Genomic DNA, 17706 nt, shown 5'->3' on the forward strand with positions numbered 1-17706 from the left:
TGATATAAGTATGGCTACTCCAGCTTTCTTTTGGCTTCCAGGAGCATGATAAATAGTTCTCCATCCCCTCACTCTCAATCTAAAGGTGTCCTCAGATCTAAAATGAGTCTCTTGTAGACAGCAAATAGATGGGTCTTGTTTTTTTATCCATTCTGATACCCTATGTCTTTTAGTTGGCGCATTTAATCCATTTACATTCAGTGTTATTATAGAAAGATATGGGTTTAGAGTCATTGTGATGTCTGTATGTTTTATGCTTGTAGTGATGTCTCTGGCACTTTGTCTCACAGGATCCCCCTTAGGATCTCTTGTAGGGCTGGTTTCGTGGTGACAAATTCCTTCAGTTTTTGTTTGTTTGGGAAGACCTTTATCTCTCCTTCTATTCTAAATGACAGACTTGCTGGATAAAGGATTCTCGGCTGCATATTTTTTCTGTTTAGCACACTGTAGATATCGTGCCAAGCCTTTCTGGCCTGCCAAGTTTCAAAGGAGAGATCAGTCACGAGTCTTATAGGTCTCCCTTTATATGTGAGGGCACGTTTATCCCTTGCTGCTTTCAGAATTTTCTCGTTATCCTTGTATTTTGCCAGTTTCACTATGATATGTCGTGCAGAAGATCGATTCAAGTTACGTCTGAAGGGAGTTCTCTGTGCCTCTTGGATTTCAATGCCTTTTTCCTTCCCCAGTTCAGGGAAGTTCTCAGCTATAATTTGTTCAAGTACCCCTTCAGCACCTTTCCCTCTCTCTTCCTCCTCTGGGATACCAATTATGCGTATATTATTTCTTTTTAGTGTATCACTTAGTTCTCTAATTTTCCCCTCATACTCCTGGATTTTTTTATCTCTCTTTCTTTCAGCTTCCTCTTTCTCCATAACTTTATCTTCTAGTTCACCTATTCTCTCCTCTGCCTCTTCAAGCTGAGCCGTGGTGGTTTTCATTTTGTTTTGCATTTCGTTTAAAGCGTTTTTCAGCTCCTCGTGACTGGTCCTTAGTCCCTTGATCTCTGTGGCAAGAGATTCTCTGCTGTCCTGTATACTGTTTTCAAGCCCAGCAATTAATTTTATGACTATTATTCTAAATTCACTTTCTGTTATATTATTTAAATCCTTTTTGATCAGTTCATTAGCTGTTGTTATTTCCTGGAGATTCTTCTGAGGGGAATTCTTCCGTTTGGTCATTTTGGATAGTCCCTGGAGTGGTGAGGACCTGCAGGGCACTTCCCCTGTGCTGTGGTGTATAACTGGAGTTGGTGGGCGGGGCCGCAGTCTGACCTGATGTCTGCCCCCAGCCCACCGCTGGGGCCACAGTCAGACTGGTGTGTGCCTTCTCTTCCCCTCTCCTAGGGGCGGGATTCACTGTGGGGTGGCGTGTCCCGTCTGGGCTACTTGCACACTGCCAGGCTTGTGTTGCTGGGGATCTGGCGTATTAGCTGGGGTGGGTAGGCAAGGTGCACGGGGGCTGGAGGGGCAGGCTTAGCTCGCTTCTCCTTAGGTGATCCACTTCAGGAGGAGCCCTGTGGCAGCGGGAGGGAGTCAGATCCGCTGCCGGAGGTTTGGCTCCGCAGAAGCACAGAGTTGGGTGTTTGCGCGGAGCGAGCAAGTTCCCTGGCAGGAACTGGTTCCCTTTGGGATTTTGGCTGGGGGATGGGCGGGGGAGATGGCGCTGGCGCCTTTGTTCCCCGCCAAGCTGAGCTCTGCCGTCCGGGGGCTCAGCAGCTCTCCCTCCCTTTGTCCTCTAGCCTTCCCGCTTTCCGAGCAGAGCTGTTAACTTATGACCTCCCAGACGCTAAGTCGCGCTTGCTGTCGGAACACAGTCCGTCCGGCCCCTCCGCTTTTGCCAGCCAGACTCGGGGGCTCTGCTTGGCCGGCGAGCCGCCCCTCCGCCCCGGCTCCCTCCCGCCAGTCCGTGGAGCGCGCACCGCCTCGCCACCCTTCCTACCCTCTTCCGTGGGCCTCTAGTCTGCGCTTGACTCCGGAGACTCCCTTCTGCTAATCCTCTGGCGGTTTTCTGGGTTCTTTAGGCAGGTGTAGGTGGAATCTAAGTGATCAGCAGGACGCGCGGTGAGCCCAGCATCCTCCTACGCCGCCATCTTCCGGACTCCCGAAATTTGAATTTTAAATTAAAAAAACTTTTTTTAATGTTTGTTTATTTTTGAGAGAGACAGAGCATGAGTGGATGAGGGGCAGAAGGAGAGAGAGACAGAGAATCTGAAGCAGGCTCCAGGCTCTGAGCTATCAGCACAGAACCTGACATGGGGGTCAAACCCATGAACTGTGAGATCATGACCTGAGCCAAAGTCGGAGCTTAACTGACTGAGCCACCCAGGCACACCTAAATAATCCTGAAATTTGTATGGAACCACAAAAGACCTCAAAAAGCCAAAGCAATACTGAAAAAGAAGAACAAAACTGGAGGTATCACAATTCCAAATTTAAAGATATGCTACAGAGCTGTAGTAATCAAAACAGTATGATACTATCACAAAAATAGACACATAGATCAACAGAATGGATTAGAAAGCCAAGAAATAAGCCCACACCTTTATGATCCATTAATCTACAACAAAGGAGCCAAGAATATACAATGGGAAAAGTTCTCTTCAACAAATGGTGTTGGGAAAACCGGACAGCTACCTGCAAAAGAATGAGACAACTTTCTTATACCACACACACACACACACACACACACACACTCAAAATAGATTAAAGACCTAAATGTGAGACCCAAAACCATAAAATTCCCAGAAGAAAACAGAGGCAGTAACCACTTTTACACTAGTCATAGAAACATTTTTTTTAGATATGTCTCCTTTGGCAAGGGAAACAAAAACAAAGTTAAACTATTTGGACTATACCAAAATAAAAAGCTTTTGCCTAGTGAAGGAAACCATCAACAAAACAAAAGGGCAATCTACTGAATAGGAGAAGATATTTACAAATGACATATCTGATAAGGGGTTAATATCTAAAACATACAAAGAACTTCTACAGTAACACCAAAAATCCCACAAACGATCCAATTAAAAATAGGCAAGGACACGAATAGACATTTTTCCCAAAAAGACATGCAGATGACCAAAGATATGTGAAAAGATGCTCAACATCACTAAATCATCAGGGATGCAAATCAAAACACAATGAATGGGGTGCCTGGGTGGCTCAGTTGGTTGAGCATATGACTTCAGCTCAGGTTATAATCTCATGGTTTGTGAGTTTGAGCCCCACATCAGGCTGTCGGCTGTCAGCGACAGAGAGCCCACTGTGTATCCTCTGTCCCCTCTCTCTTTGCCCCCCCCCCACTCGCTCAAAAATAAATAAGCATTAAATAAAAACAACAATGAAATATCACCTCACACCTGTCAGAGTGACTAAAATGAAAAACACAGGAACAATAACAACAGCAACAAATGTCAGTGAGGCTATGGAGGAAAAGGAACCCTCAGGCACTGTTAGTGGGAATGTAAACCGGTGTAGCCACTGTGGAAAACAGTGTGGAGATTCCTAAAAAGATAAAAAATAAAAAATGCCATAGATGAATGGATAAGGAAGATGCAAAACCATGGAAAAGAATGAAATCTTGTCATTTGCAACAATACAGGTGCATCTGGAGGGTATAATGCTACATAAGTGAAATAGTCAGAGAAAGACAAATACCATGTGCTTTCATGTGTATGTGGAACTTAAGAAACAAAATAAATGGACAATAGAAAACAGAGACAAAAAAAAATAAGACTTTTAAATATAGATTATAAACTGGTGGTTGCCAGAGGGATGTGGGTGAGAAGATGGATGGATAGGTGAGGGGGATTAAGAGTACACTTATCATGAGCACCGAGTATGTATAGAATTGTATTGTATACCTGAAACTAATATACTACTGTATATTAATTATAATTCAATTATATAAAATATATATAACATAATTGTGTATATATGTATCTATATATAAATATACATAAAAGAACATATAAAAGAAATATGGTTTGTATTTCAAAACATATCTGATTTCAAATACTTTTGGTGGTTCTAGACCAGCACTGTCTGGTAGAATCCCCTGTGATGATGGAAATGATTTGTATCTATTCTATACAGTGCAGTAGCTACTAGCTACGTGTGCCTATGGAGTACTTGAAATGTGGCCAGTGTGACTGAGGAACTGAATTTTTAATTGTATGCAGTTTTAATTATTTTATATTTAAATAGTCACCTGTAGACTGGGTATGATAGTGGACAGTATAGTCTGCACAATCTTAGCCTTTTTTTTTTTTTTTGGCAGGAGGGAACATTGTGCACCCATCAAATATTAGCATTCATCCCACCCCCACTATCTTTGTGCTATATGCCATTGTTTTCCATGATTCTTCACCTGGAAACATGTAGAACTAAAGCTGCCCTTGGGTAGGTAGTGAGAAAGCATATCTCACTTCAACATCCTTTCTTTCTGCCAATTACAGAAGATACAGAAATCTACTTAGCCTAATGCAGAGGCCCATGTAGCCAAGTGATACTAGTACTAATAATTATAGTAAGAGATAACACTGATTTGTTGTTCCATATGGACGAGTATATAATATGTACTAACTCATTTCATCTCCATAGCAGCCTGTGAAATCTCTACTATTATTATATCATCCCCATCTAATGGATCAGGAGACTGAAGTAAAGACCACAGAGCTACTAAGTGCTAGATCTTGGATTTGAGGTCTGTCATTTGATGGTAGAGCTCACTCTCTGACAACTTCAGTGTCCAGAATTTCTATTGTGGATTCGTTACTTAGACACGATTGATTAAATCATTGGCCACATCACTGAACTCTACAGTCCTCCTCCCCTCTGCAGAGGTCATGACAATATCATTTGGCTCAAAGCCTCAACCCCTCTAATCACATGGTGGATCTTTCCGGCATGGCCAGCCTTCATCTTGAAATTATGTAGGGACTTACCATGAGTCACCTCATTAGCATGAGCTGTCAGAGCCCACCAAGAATAACAAAGGCACTCCTATCATTTCATTGATGGCTTTCTTCCTGTGCAAACGCTTTTTAGTTTGATGTAGTCCCAATTGTTTTATTTTTGCTTTTGTTTCCCTTGCCTGAGGAAACAGATCCAGAAAAATGTTTCTATGGCTGATGTCAACATGGTTACTGCCTTTTTTTTTTTTTTTCTGGGAGTTTTATGGTTTCTGGTGTCACATTTAGGTCTTTAATCTATTTTGAGTTTATTTTTGTGTATGGTGTAAGAAAGTGGTCCAGTTTCATTCTTTTGCATATAGCTGTCCAGTTTTCCCAACACCATTTGTTGAAGAGACTTTTTCCCACTATATATCCTGTCGCCTTTGCCATGGATTAAGTGACCATAAGTGTGGGTTTATTTCTGGACTCTCTATTCTGTTCCATTGCTCTGTGTGTCTATATTTTGTGCCAGTAACATACTATTTTGTTTACTACAGCTTTGTAATATATCTTGAAATCTGAAATTGTGATACCTCCAGCTTTGTTCTTCCCCACGGTAATGCTATTGCCTCCTTTGTCATACATTAGTTGAGTATACTTTATGTGGTGACAAAAGGTAACTGTTTTTATCATGGTGAGTATTTCGTGATGTATATACTGCTGAAATCACTATGCTTTACACCTGAAACTAATATAACATTGTACATCAATTATACTTCAATTAAAAATAAATAAACACAGGGAAAAAAGCCAAATGTCACTTTGTAAATGTTAAAAACCAAAACCAAAACCAAAAACCAAAAACCAAAGGTACTCCTAATAAGTGGAAAATTCCAAGGGCTTTGAATCTCCACCCCAAGAAGCTGGGACAAACAAACAAACAAACAAACAAACAATTTCTTATTATATAGTAGATATAGCAGCTACATCAGAAATTTATTTTCAAGTGATTAGGAGCAAGGGTAAAGAGAAAAATCTCTAAATTTTTTGTAGTTACTGGACATATTCATATGTATTATCTCATTTAGTTCTCATGACACTCCTATAGGAAAGATATTATGGATGTCTTTGTTTTATTGATGGATAAACTGAAACCAATAACGTAAAAACACAGTACATAAATATCCAACTAGCAATAGTGTTGGAGTTTAAAATCAAGTTTTCTGACTTTAAATCACAAGCCCTTCGAACCTGTAAGACTAGAAGACAGAGATAAGAATAGAGATGCTTTGAATTCTTAATTGTTTTTCTTATCTGTGAATGAAGGCTGGAAATGGATTTGCCCAAGATAGAGCAGGAACTGAGGAATGTAGTAGCTGGGAGTTAGGCTTTTTCCCAATGTACCAATTGATTCCTTCTCTGGTCTCATGTGTTTCTTTGGAGAAGGATAAGCTTTGACTTTGTCAGCACTTATTGCGAGCATTGAAAATACAGAAGTCCCAGGCTTCTCTGGAGGGAGGACAGATAGTAAACACAAGATGGCAATATGATGTGGTTACAGAAACAATAGAAGAAAGCACTTGGGATGGGTCCTAACTAGGACGGGTAGGGAAGCGGGAGTCAGGAGAGATTTCTTGCAGGAGACAGAGTAGGAGCTTAGTGAGGCTTAGAAGCAAACTGAGACTAACCAGGCCTCCCAATCTATAAGTGAATGGAAAAGGGGTACTGGACTCTTACCTAGATCTAGGAGGCTGATGGGTCCTGGTGATGCCCCAAAGCCTAACTAACACTTTGTAACTTCCTTGTTCTTGCATCTGCCTCAGTTGTGGCTAGCACCCCATCGTAGAAAGAATGGAGTCCCCCAAATTAGGGGGATTGGGATGTGAGCATGCAGGCCTCAGAAATGCTAGGGGTAAATGAGTGTGTCAGGGGTTCTGTTGAATTTTTCATCTATAAAATGAGTACTTTGGACTTTCCTATATGATCCCTGGGGTCCTTCGAACTCTCACATTTCATTATTTTGTGATTTCATAAAAAATGTTTTGCAAAGCAAATGAATAGTGTAAACAAGATTATAGAGAGAATATTTGCCTTCTTAAGGGAATAAATTGTTCTCAAGTACTTCGGGAGCGTTCATTTGCATATAAACAATGCAAATTCTATATAAACAGAGGAGGCTTGTTTTCTTAGGTGTTTTGGTAAGTTAATTACAAATCATTCTTGTCAATTTTGCTAGTCTATGTGTATTAGGAAGTAATAGACCTGCATTCATTTTAAATATCCTGTACTTCTGAATATTCACAGTTTCTTGAATGTTCGTAATAGCTGACTTTTCTCTGAATTAGCCTGATTCTTGAATCTTAAATGATTTATTTATTCAGTGGGTTATAGATACACAGGATTTGTTTTTCCAAGAAGGATTTGGAGAAATTCATCCTGCCAGTGTTTTTAACTCCTGGTGTCTTATGGTCTTTCTACATCTTTCTCCCCCTGTAACTTTGAGTGCTTCTCCCCTCCACCCCCACCCCTATCACTCAGACTACATAAACTTCCACTAACAACTAACATTTTGCAAGTATTTTATTTGTTTAGACAAATTTCAAAGATTTGGGCATCACACAGAGGTAGCACCATGCCCAAAAGTCCATTTTCCTTGTTCCGTTCTCTCCATGCTTCATCTTTTCTCCCACATTTTTTCTCTTCTCCTCTTTCTTCTGCAACCCACCTCATTCCCTGCCATTCACGACTCTCAGAAGCAGGACACGCTGCATCCTTTGGCACAACAGTTTACTGACCACTTGCTGTGGCTTGGGCATTTTCTTGAGGTTTTGTTCTCTACTCCCTAGTGGCGGCTCAAAATATTCCAAATGCATTTGGTTGGGGCAGGGTAAGTTAGAGGAAGGATATTTAAAGGAAGCATGCTTCCACTAAAAGGAATGGGGAAATCTGGGCAAGGCTAGGAGTGAAGGATGAGCTCCCAGGCAGAAGGAAGCACTTATACAAACTGTAAAAGCACATGGGAGTGTGGCAGGTTCAGAAACGTCCGTGATGGGATTTTAGAATGATTACGGGGTCATTGATGAAACGATCGAGCTGGAGGAGAAGCCCTGGCCATATCACAAATGACTTTGTTTATTACATTTTTCTCCAGTAGGAACCTAGTGAAACACTGTAACACCTGTGTGATGACACAGCAGAGCTGGTTGCAAAGGTGCCAGATAGAAGCCGAGTGTAATGTCAAGGGCCCGGAAGAGGCCATGGGTGGGAGGTGCAGAGGACATGCCATATTTCAGAGTAAAATAGGAGGCCAGTAAGACTTGTGGTTGATTTGTTATGGGGTGGGGGAGAAAAAGAAATGGGCCAGGGAGACACTGAATTTCCTCCTTGAGTTCTTGTTTGCCAAGTTAGGGAATGCAAGAAAGGAAAGAATCAAAATTGAGGGAGGCTTGATTTGGGAAATCTAGTTTAATTTGGTTTATCTTTGCCCTATGGTGATAAACTGAGCAAAGTTGACAGTGCTCAGATGTCATTCATGGCACATCTCAGGCCGCAGATTGAACATCTCAGGCAGCATATCAAAGTCATGATTATTCAACAACATGTGTGTGGAAAATGTCTGGAACATAGCTCCTCCTCATCCAACAAACCTAACTCATTCTGGCCCCATCATTTTGTAGAAGCCGTGGTCCATGATTTCATGATTTCATTTCTTATTTCCCTGTAAACTTGCTGTCTAGGTGTCAGAAACCAGGCTTCATTATGACTAAGGATACTCTGCTTAGTTTTTTAATTGGTTTGTTGAATAGTTTACATTTCATGTGAGGTAGTCACATCAATTTTTCTCCAGTAACCATCTCCAAACACTGCTCAGAACACATTCCACAACCCTTTCCCTGACCTTGATAACATCTCAGAAAGACTGCACACGTTTCTGGTCATCTTCCATAGTGAGAACAGTTCAATTTTGGTATTGAAAATTCTTTTCTAGGTAAAAAGAAGGAGATCTTGCCATTTGTGACAATATAGTTGAACCTAGAGGTATTGCTTATTGAAATAATTCTGACAGAAAAGACAAATACCCCCATGTGATTTCACTTATATGTGGAATCTAAAACACAAATGAAGAAAGAAATATTTTTTAATGTTTATTTATTTTGAGAGAGAGAGAGAGAGAGAGTGTGTGTGTGTGTGTGTGTGTGTGTGTGCATGGGTGGGGGAGAGGCAAAGGGAGAGGGAGACAGAAGGCTCTGTGCTGACAAAAGAGAGCCTGATGTGGGGCTCGAACTCATGAACTGTGAGATCATGACCTGAGTTGAAGTTGGACGCTTAACCGACTGAGCCACCCAGGTGCCCCAAAGAAATGTTTTAAAAAGCAGAAGCAGAACCGTAAACTCAGAGAACAAACTGGTGGTTGTCAGAGGGGAAGGTAGAGGGAAAAGGGGCAAGATGGGTGGAGGCAAGTGGGAGATACAGGCGTCCAGGTATGGACTAAATAAATCATGGGGCTGAAAGGTAGAGCATGGTGAATATAGTAAATGGTATTGTAATAGCGTTGTACAGTGACAGATGGTAGCTGCACTGTGGGGAGCTGGGGAGCATAGCATAATGTGGAGAGGGGTTGAATGGCTAAGTTGTACACCTGAAACTAATGTAGCATTGTGTGTCAACTATACTTCACATGAAAACAAAAGAATGAAAGAAATCCTTACCAGTGTACATAAGGCTACACTCAGACCCAGTCTGGAACACCACCCCCTCTGAACCTTCCAGGTCTGAATGGGCAAAAAGACAACTAGTACAAACAGAAGCTTTTTTTACTTAACTGGTCCTGCAAGAGTGCTTCTCATTTGGCATGGGGTCTTGGGAATGCGGGCCTACCCTGCAAGGCCATCTCCATGTGTCAGGAACTCCTTCCTACAGGGGCTGGAACTCACGGAAGTCAGATGGAGCCCCATGCTTCACTGACATGGACAGTTCTCTTTTTGGAAAGCGAGGCACCCATTCCAAATTGCTGTGAAGTTTTTCTAACTGCATTCCAAGACCTGAAGAAAAGTACCTAGTAATCTTCTGTTACATTTTTTTAAGTCAAGTGGCAGCTATGTTATATCATTTTTATGATGATAGATGTCAAAACTAAAGTCGGCTCTATGAGTATGTTGGTACATATACAGGGCAATTGAAATTCTCTTCAAATTGAATTAACTCTCAGACTCTGTGAGAACAGACACTGTCCCTCACCACAAATGGCAACTATATAATGAATTCTTTTTCCCTATGCCTTTCTTCAATTTCTATTTAAAGAAATTTCTGAAAATACATGAATTATGCAGCTTATCTCTCAGATGAAAAAGAATTTTCATCTTGGATTGGATGGCTGCATATTTATTAATAGCAGTAAAATTGTCCGTGTTCTTTTGTATCAAATGGGATGCTGTCTAAAATATGAAGGAGGCTTTTCAGCAATAATAAGAGTAACGGATGAATAATTATAAAAGCTATATGGAATTGAAAGACATTTTAATTTGTCATTACTTCTGTGTTCAGAGAGGGTCTGAATAATTATTCTGACTATAAAAAGGAAGAGGGGATATTTTTGCTCCTTATGGGATTAAGTTCTTAATATACCACTTTTACTATAAGTTTAAAAAAAAAAACACCCACATCTCTTCTAGTCTCCTTTAATGATGTAATCATAATTGCGGCCGCTCAGCTGCGTATGTGTTTGGTCTTTGCACTATTACACGGCGGTGCTGCACTTCAAACTCATTTTATTCTGAAAAGTGTTCATCTTTGCAGTTTATAAAAATGAGATTATGCTTGTTTGCTTAGTGAAAACTTTCAACCTTATGTCACATTAATACATGAAAATGACAAGGATTGTAGAATTTCCTCAGGTCATGACCAGATGGCGCAGATATCAAATATGAGATTCCAAAACAAGATTTTTCTTTTTATAACAACCATTTAAAAGTGGCTGTGCTTACCAGGGTCATTCCAAGGCAAAATTCCAAAGCTATCTTTTTTTACCCAGAAATACATGTAGTTTCCATTTTCTTTTGGTCTGTCTTCTACAACAACATTCAAACACTTATTCGGATCCTAAGAATATTCTATGACAGCATTTTTTTTTTTTTTTTTGAAAATAGAATTTCACGATATGCCGTGTGCTTCTAGGTGAGTGATAGAATTTTCCTTTGTAGCTTGTGAATCTTCATTTACCTGATTTCCACTATCATATTTAGCTCTTAATAAAGAGGGATAGGAAAATCTATGCAAGGATTCTAACCTGCTCCAGCGTTTCTGACACCATCTCCTCTAAGAAACAGCTTTAGGGATAATTGTAAACTACAGGCCGAGACTGTTCTGGCAGCCTCGTTGCAGCCAGAGGACATGTTCAATGCTGTGAGAGAAATTCCCTGCACAGGATGGCAACAAGCCTTTTGCCTTTTGATTCTGATCTTTCCTGGGGTTCAGCACCACACCCCCCCCCCCCCCCCCCCGCAAGCAGCTGTATGAACATGTGTGATTCACTTAGCCAATTGAAGCCTCAGTGTTATCATCGTTAAAATGGGAAGAAATGACATCCAAATTAAAGGTGGGGATTAAGTTAGAAGTAAAATAAGTGTGAAATTCTTGACACACGGTAGGCATGCAATAAATGGTAGTATCTTCTTATCATAAAGAAAAACAAAACCCAAAACCTTTAAGAATTAGTAGGCTGTTTAATTTAAATCAGTACTTTTTGAGACTAAAACCAGAAAACATTTCTCCTGTTTATCAATATCTATCAGGGAAAATTCTGAATGAATTGAGAATGAGGTTTATAATAGTAATTTGAAATCCAAATGCTATAGTGTTGTTCTCCCTCCCAAGAAGAGAGTTCTACAGGTCGTTCTATCTGAAACTTAAAGATGGGTATATGCAATCCATCACAAATATAAACCAATTGGTTAATTTCATCTTTAGAACTTACAGAATGAATGTAGTATCTGGATTGACAAGACTGAGGCATATATTTTCTTGTACCTACATGGAGATGACATTGGTAATTGAGTTATTATACTTACAGGTTATTTAGAATATAAAAGATTCATCATACAAATCCAGCTTTACTTTAATTTGATGGCTAAAGTGATGTGGGGGAGAGATTGAGACAGAGAAAAGGGGGGAGGAAGGAGAGAGGGAGGTTGGAATATGTAATTATGAAAGAAGGTAAGACTGTGTTCCCTTCTGTCTTATAGCCTGAAGAATAAGTAGTGAAAACATCAATCAAGAGATGAGAAAAAAATGTCAGGATTTCTCTGCCGTGGAGAATTGCTTATCAACTACCAGAGGAGGATTCTCTCTTGAACAATGAACATTTCTTATGAGGATTCACAAATTAACATATGACTAATCTTGGTTTTGGAAGTGAATGAGCTTTCTTTCTTTCTTTCTTTCTTTCTCTTTCTTTCTTTTAATTTTGTGGTAAGTTATGATATCTGGATGGATTTTTAAATTCTTTCCTGATAATCTATTTAGTACATGTTCTAAATTATAATCCTATAGGAAACAGTGGGAACATCATTCAAACTTGAAGACAGTGGGAAAATCTAAATGTCCAATTTATTCTAGATTTCTTCAACACATAAATATTCCATGAAATCTTTGATGACTGAGATGTAGAGCACCTCCATCAAGAAAGAAACATTATTTGTTCATCATGCTGAACATGATTGGCAGCAACATGAACAGAAACAGAATGAGTCACTGTTAGTAGAAGATACATAACGGACATAAATACTCCTCCTTCATTTCACCTTCAAAACTGCGAGCCGGGTTTGCCATCTGAACGAGAATAAAGAGGGTGGATAAAGGAAGAATCCCCATCCTTTTTTTCTGATCATTCAAAGAACAGTTTCTCAAGGTTAAGCCAAGTTCTCTTTGCAAGCTGCCAAAATAATAGCTTAGGAAGAGAATTCGTTTGCCTGCATGATGATCCTCTTAGGCAAAAATGTCTGAATAGCAGCTGACCTTGATGAAATGTTTTCCCAAAGGCATCCAAGAGAAGAATTACAAACCCTAGAATGAGAGGGAAATAAATGAACATTTCTTATGAAGTTGGCCTGAATTGTGGGTTTTGACGTGGGGTGTTGGCGATTTGGGACGAACTGAGTAAATTGGGTGTGGCGAGTCTCCCTATTCCTGTTTCTCACCGGAGTCCTCTTGCCGAGCCAAGGTTCAATCACTTCAGAAAGAACACCACTGGCAGACTGGAAAACTGTTATTCTCTGATGGGGAATGCCTCTGAGTGTAAATTAGAAAGCCTTCTCTGGGTTTCATTCTTCTCTGTCGTGACCAGATCTGGTGTCCTGTAGGATGGCCGCAAAGCCAGACATTTACCTTCTTATTCATGATGCTTCTCAGTTATCTGGCTGGGGTTGCCCTTTGTACATTGTGACCATGCAGGCAATGGGTCTCCTGGTGTCAGGATTTTCTGGACATCCATTGTTTTTCCACAGAGAGCTGAGGTGGTTACGACTCAGTAAGCAATAAATGAAATGACTTAGAAACGCACAGTGTTGTTATTGAGGTGTTTGAAATTTGGTCCCATTCCCTTGAGAGGGCCCACTCAGGAGGGACCCGGGTTGCCGGCTTCCGTGCCTACAGAGACCAGCTGCTCCACCAGCCACGTGCTGTCCCACAGGAAGGAAGGAGGGTCCGATGGGAAGCAATCTATTTTGGAAAGCACACAACAGAGCTACAAACCTCCAATGGTGACTTGTCTGCGAATGTGTGAAATAGTGCTTTTTTTTTTTTTTTTTTTTTTTTTTTTTTGTCTATTCTGCTGTAAAATAAGCACTGGCCAAGTTAAAAAAAAAAAAAAAAAACAACTTTGTTTCTGTCTGTGTGTAATGAGTGAGCTCATACTCTCAAGCGTTGTTTTTTTTTTTTTTTTTTTAATAACCTAATATAGATGAGCCCATGAACATAGATCTCTTGATATACAAAGGAGCTATGCCAAACCCTTTACAGATCAGCTTCTGGATATAATAATCGGATTACTTCAGAATTCCTCATCCAAATTCTATTTCTCCTTGGCAACCTGTCAAGTGAAAGTGAATATCCTGCCAGAGAGTTTGCTTGTTTGTTTTCAAATTTCTTTATTTATTTTTGCATAAATAAGGGAAATTATTGTTCCAATGTACCGTGGAGTTGACATACTAAGTTTTAAACAGGAAGAGCCCATGAATGTTATCCATATTTTGGGAAGTCTTAGACGGAAAAAACCTTCCTTGGAAAGCTAGCTGTTTATTGTTCTTTCTGTTCTGATTTATCATTCGTAGCAATAGTGGTAGTAGTAGAACGACTATATTTGTTTTATTAGGTCATGTCTTACGTTCCAATTCATCATGAACAGATGGGAGTGAGATGCAAGGTAAATGTTTTCAAATAGCCAAATTAATTCTGGCAGAGAGGAAGACACCCAGGGGGACCTGGCCATTGTGGAGCTGCGCTGACAGAGTCACCCTATGACAGCAGAGATTCCTGAAGAGAAAAGAACGAGTCCAGGGGTTTTCTGTAAAACTTCAATTCAGGGGACCTAGAGGAGAACCCTATATGTTTGAAAGAGACTATCCAAATTATCGGTACCTAAAGTACTTTCACTGTTCCTGAGTACTTGGAGTAACGTCAACTGAAGTACTGACATTAAAATTTTGCTCCAATGAGGCAAAAATAATGCAAAACTAAAATAACACACAAGCCTAATGGCATCCTTATATTAGAGGGTTTTTTTTTTTTCCTTTGTATTTAAAAGGATACTTGGCTAGGTGGTTGAAATTGTCTATGTCTTCTTATAGAGACAAAATACTCCTACAGACCCGGTCATGCAATTCACTTAACTTGGCGAAGGGTTTTTCTTCTTTAAGTACAGAGGTCAGCTTCTGGCTAGCACCTGTACCAGTTGCCACAAATGCCATGGTAGTGAAACCCAAATTAACGAGTTTTCATTATATATAACCTCCACAGCCCGGTGCACTAATATGTATTATCATAAAACCATCTGCTAAGTACAGAGGACCGCAGTGATCCCTTTTGCTGATAAAAATCGTAATAAATCTCTCATCTGCAATTGCTTGACCACAAAGACCAGTGTAGGTTTGTTTTTCATTTGTCTCTTAGATAACATATAAACATAAATTGGAACTGCAAGAGTCTTTATACCTTCCTACTGAAGTGAGTTTATTAGACCACTCAGACCAAGAGAGGAAGAATAGGGATAGATGATAAATGCTAATACTTCCAGAGGCAAATTTGAGCCCTGGGGAGGGGCCGTGGCCACACCTCTTCCAAAGCTGATCTTTGAGGGAGGTGTTATGGATGAGTCACTGTGAGCACAGAATATTAGAACTCCAATAACAAACTAAACTTTCTAAACTGTCAGGAAATGAAATAACCGCCCTCTCTACATTCCATCCAAGCTGAATATTCATTGTTTGTTTGACCAGCTTGTACGAAGAATTGATTGTTGCCCTTTTATGACCAGAATGAGGAGGGTTTGATCAACATATTACTGTGGGAACAGATTTTGTTTTCTTTTTTTGTCTTCTTACCTACTTTATTCATACTAAAGTCATGCTAAACTACCTCATAGGTTTGTGGTGTGGATTAGCTAATAAATAAATGTCAAGTGCTTAAAAATATAAATCTCTATATAAATGCTGCCTTAGTTTGCTTTCTAGTTTAAGATTTGCATGTCAAACTAACTATCTAGGTATTTCATTGTAATATTCATGTTGGTAAATTTGGCTTTAAACTTAATATACGAACATCTTGATGTAAAATGAAACTGAGAGTCCCAGCATGGACTCAAACTCAAGTCTGGCAAATGTAGCACCTAAGGAAACAAAAAGCACCTACAAGCAAAACCAAAATGTTTTTCTTAAGCAGATTTTAAAGCAGGCGTTCTCAAAGGTTGGGGGTGGGGGTGGTCAACACTGGTTTTTAAGAGTGTATTAAGTAATTTTGTATCATAATTGTTAAAATGCCAAAAATTGTCAGTGATTTATATTTAAAAATTAGAGTGGGTTTAAGGTAATGCTTACGATCACATAACCCTTCATTACTTCACATGTTGAGTAAAACATAGAGGGAAGAGTCAAAACTAGTTCAGATATTTCTGAATACCTACAAGAGAGGTTGTGTGGCTAGACATCTGTTTTGATTTGTATCTTTCTAGAAAAATGTTGAACACAGTCTTTTTGAAAGGGTGTAGCCTAAACAGAAAAGAAAGAAATGAATATCTCACAGTTTCTTAGTAACATTGTCTGAAGGGTCTATGGCAACTATTTAAGAGCTAATTTTATTGCTGGCTCTACTTTGGTGCCAGTTTTTTCCTGTATGATTAATTACTCCTTAGTCACTATTCTGAGTAGCAGTTTTATTTGCTAATTTCAAATGCCTCAACTTAATTAGCAATTCATTTTGACCTTTAAAAACCACATTCTATAATCTTCAAATTATATGAGTAAGGGAAAAAAAATCCTATTTTACCCGTCCCCACCCCCACCCCACCTCCAGCTATCACTAACACTTTACATTGTTTCTGAAGAACAGTCTAACTATTGTTACGCGCCAAACTTTGACATCATCTGTGGTTATTTGAAGTCCCGCTCAAATTTCCTCATTGCACAGGTGGGCACTAGGATCCGCAGAGACTGTTTCTCCTTCAGAATGTTTAAATAATGTACAAATGTAGGACATTTGGCTGCTAAACTTATTCATTTTTTTAATTAAAGAAATAAAAGTGAAACTGATATACACGATAATGAATTCCTGTTTTGCATCCTTGCTATTTTCTTAGCACATTTTCTACTTGAATTGTCACTCTTCAAATGATTAAAAGTCTGACTGTAAGACGACCAATGATTGTAAGGTAAGATTTCCTTGTGTTGGTCAACTCAGTGACCACATGTTCTTTGAAGTCAAAGTTTTTCATGTATATTTTCATATCTCTTGAAGTCGTCTTCACAGCTAAGTGGAGAGTTAATCAGCGTACATGAATAACAACATTAGTGTTCATAATTTTATTCCTGAGAGTCCAAAGAGTTGCCATGTTGGGGCAACCCCATGTCCCATCAGTCCACTACTCTGGCTCCAAGAAGCTCAGGATGGGAGGAAGTGACTAGCCTCCCTGGTGTTAGTTCCAAGGAAATTATTAATGTTGCATATGCATAAACAAAGTAGTAGGGATGTTCCCCTGTTTTGTCAAAAACATAATCTCTTTGAGCTTGAAAACAATGGAACGAAAGTCATCAAGGAAGGAAGGCAATCTACAGAACTCTAATTCTAGACAGAACTATCAGAACATTAGAGAGACCGCCCCTGTCCTGTAGGTGTCCACAGTTGGCTTTAGGAGCATTAATGAACGGTTCAAGTTTTCCCTTTCTTCTTCTGAATTAATTCTTCTTGTCACTTGTCAATTTGCTGTGTGGCTTTCATGTTGATTAGCTCTAAGGAGCACATATTCAGAACTTGGGAATGGTTTGTGCTTTTCTCCACCACCCTTTTGCTTACCTAGAACGTGCTGCTATTTTTAAAAAGTGATTAGTAACGGGAAAATACAGTCAGTATATGGAGACTATTTGCCATTTCAGCAAGTTTCTACTTTTGACAAGGTATCTTTTTTGAAGACTCTGTCTTCATTATCCTCTTCTTTACCACTTAAGGCCAGTTAGAAGCCCATCTCCCACCTCTTTATATAAGGTAGCATCTCTCAGTGTCCTTTAGGTGTAGAGAGTTTAATTGTGATGAAAGCTAATAACTACCCTTTA

The sequence above is a fragment of the Panthera leo genome, chromosome B1 (assembly GCF_018350215.1).
Source record: "Panthera leo isolate Ple1 chromosome B1, P.leo_Ple1_pat1.1, whole genome shotgun sequence".
NCBI lineage: Eukaryota > Metazoa > Chordata > Mammalia > Carnivora > Felidae > Panthera > Panthera leo.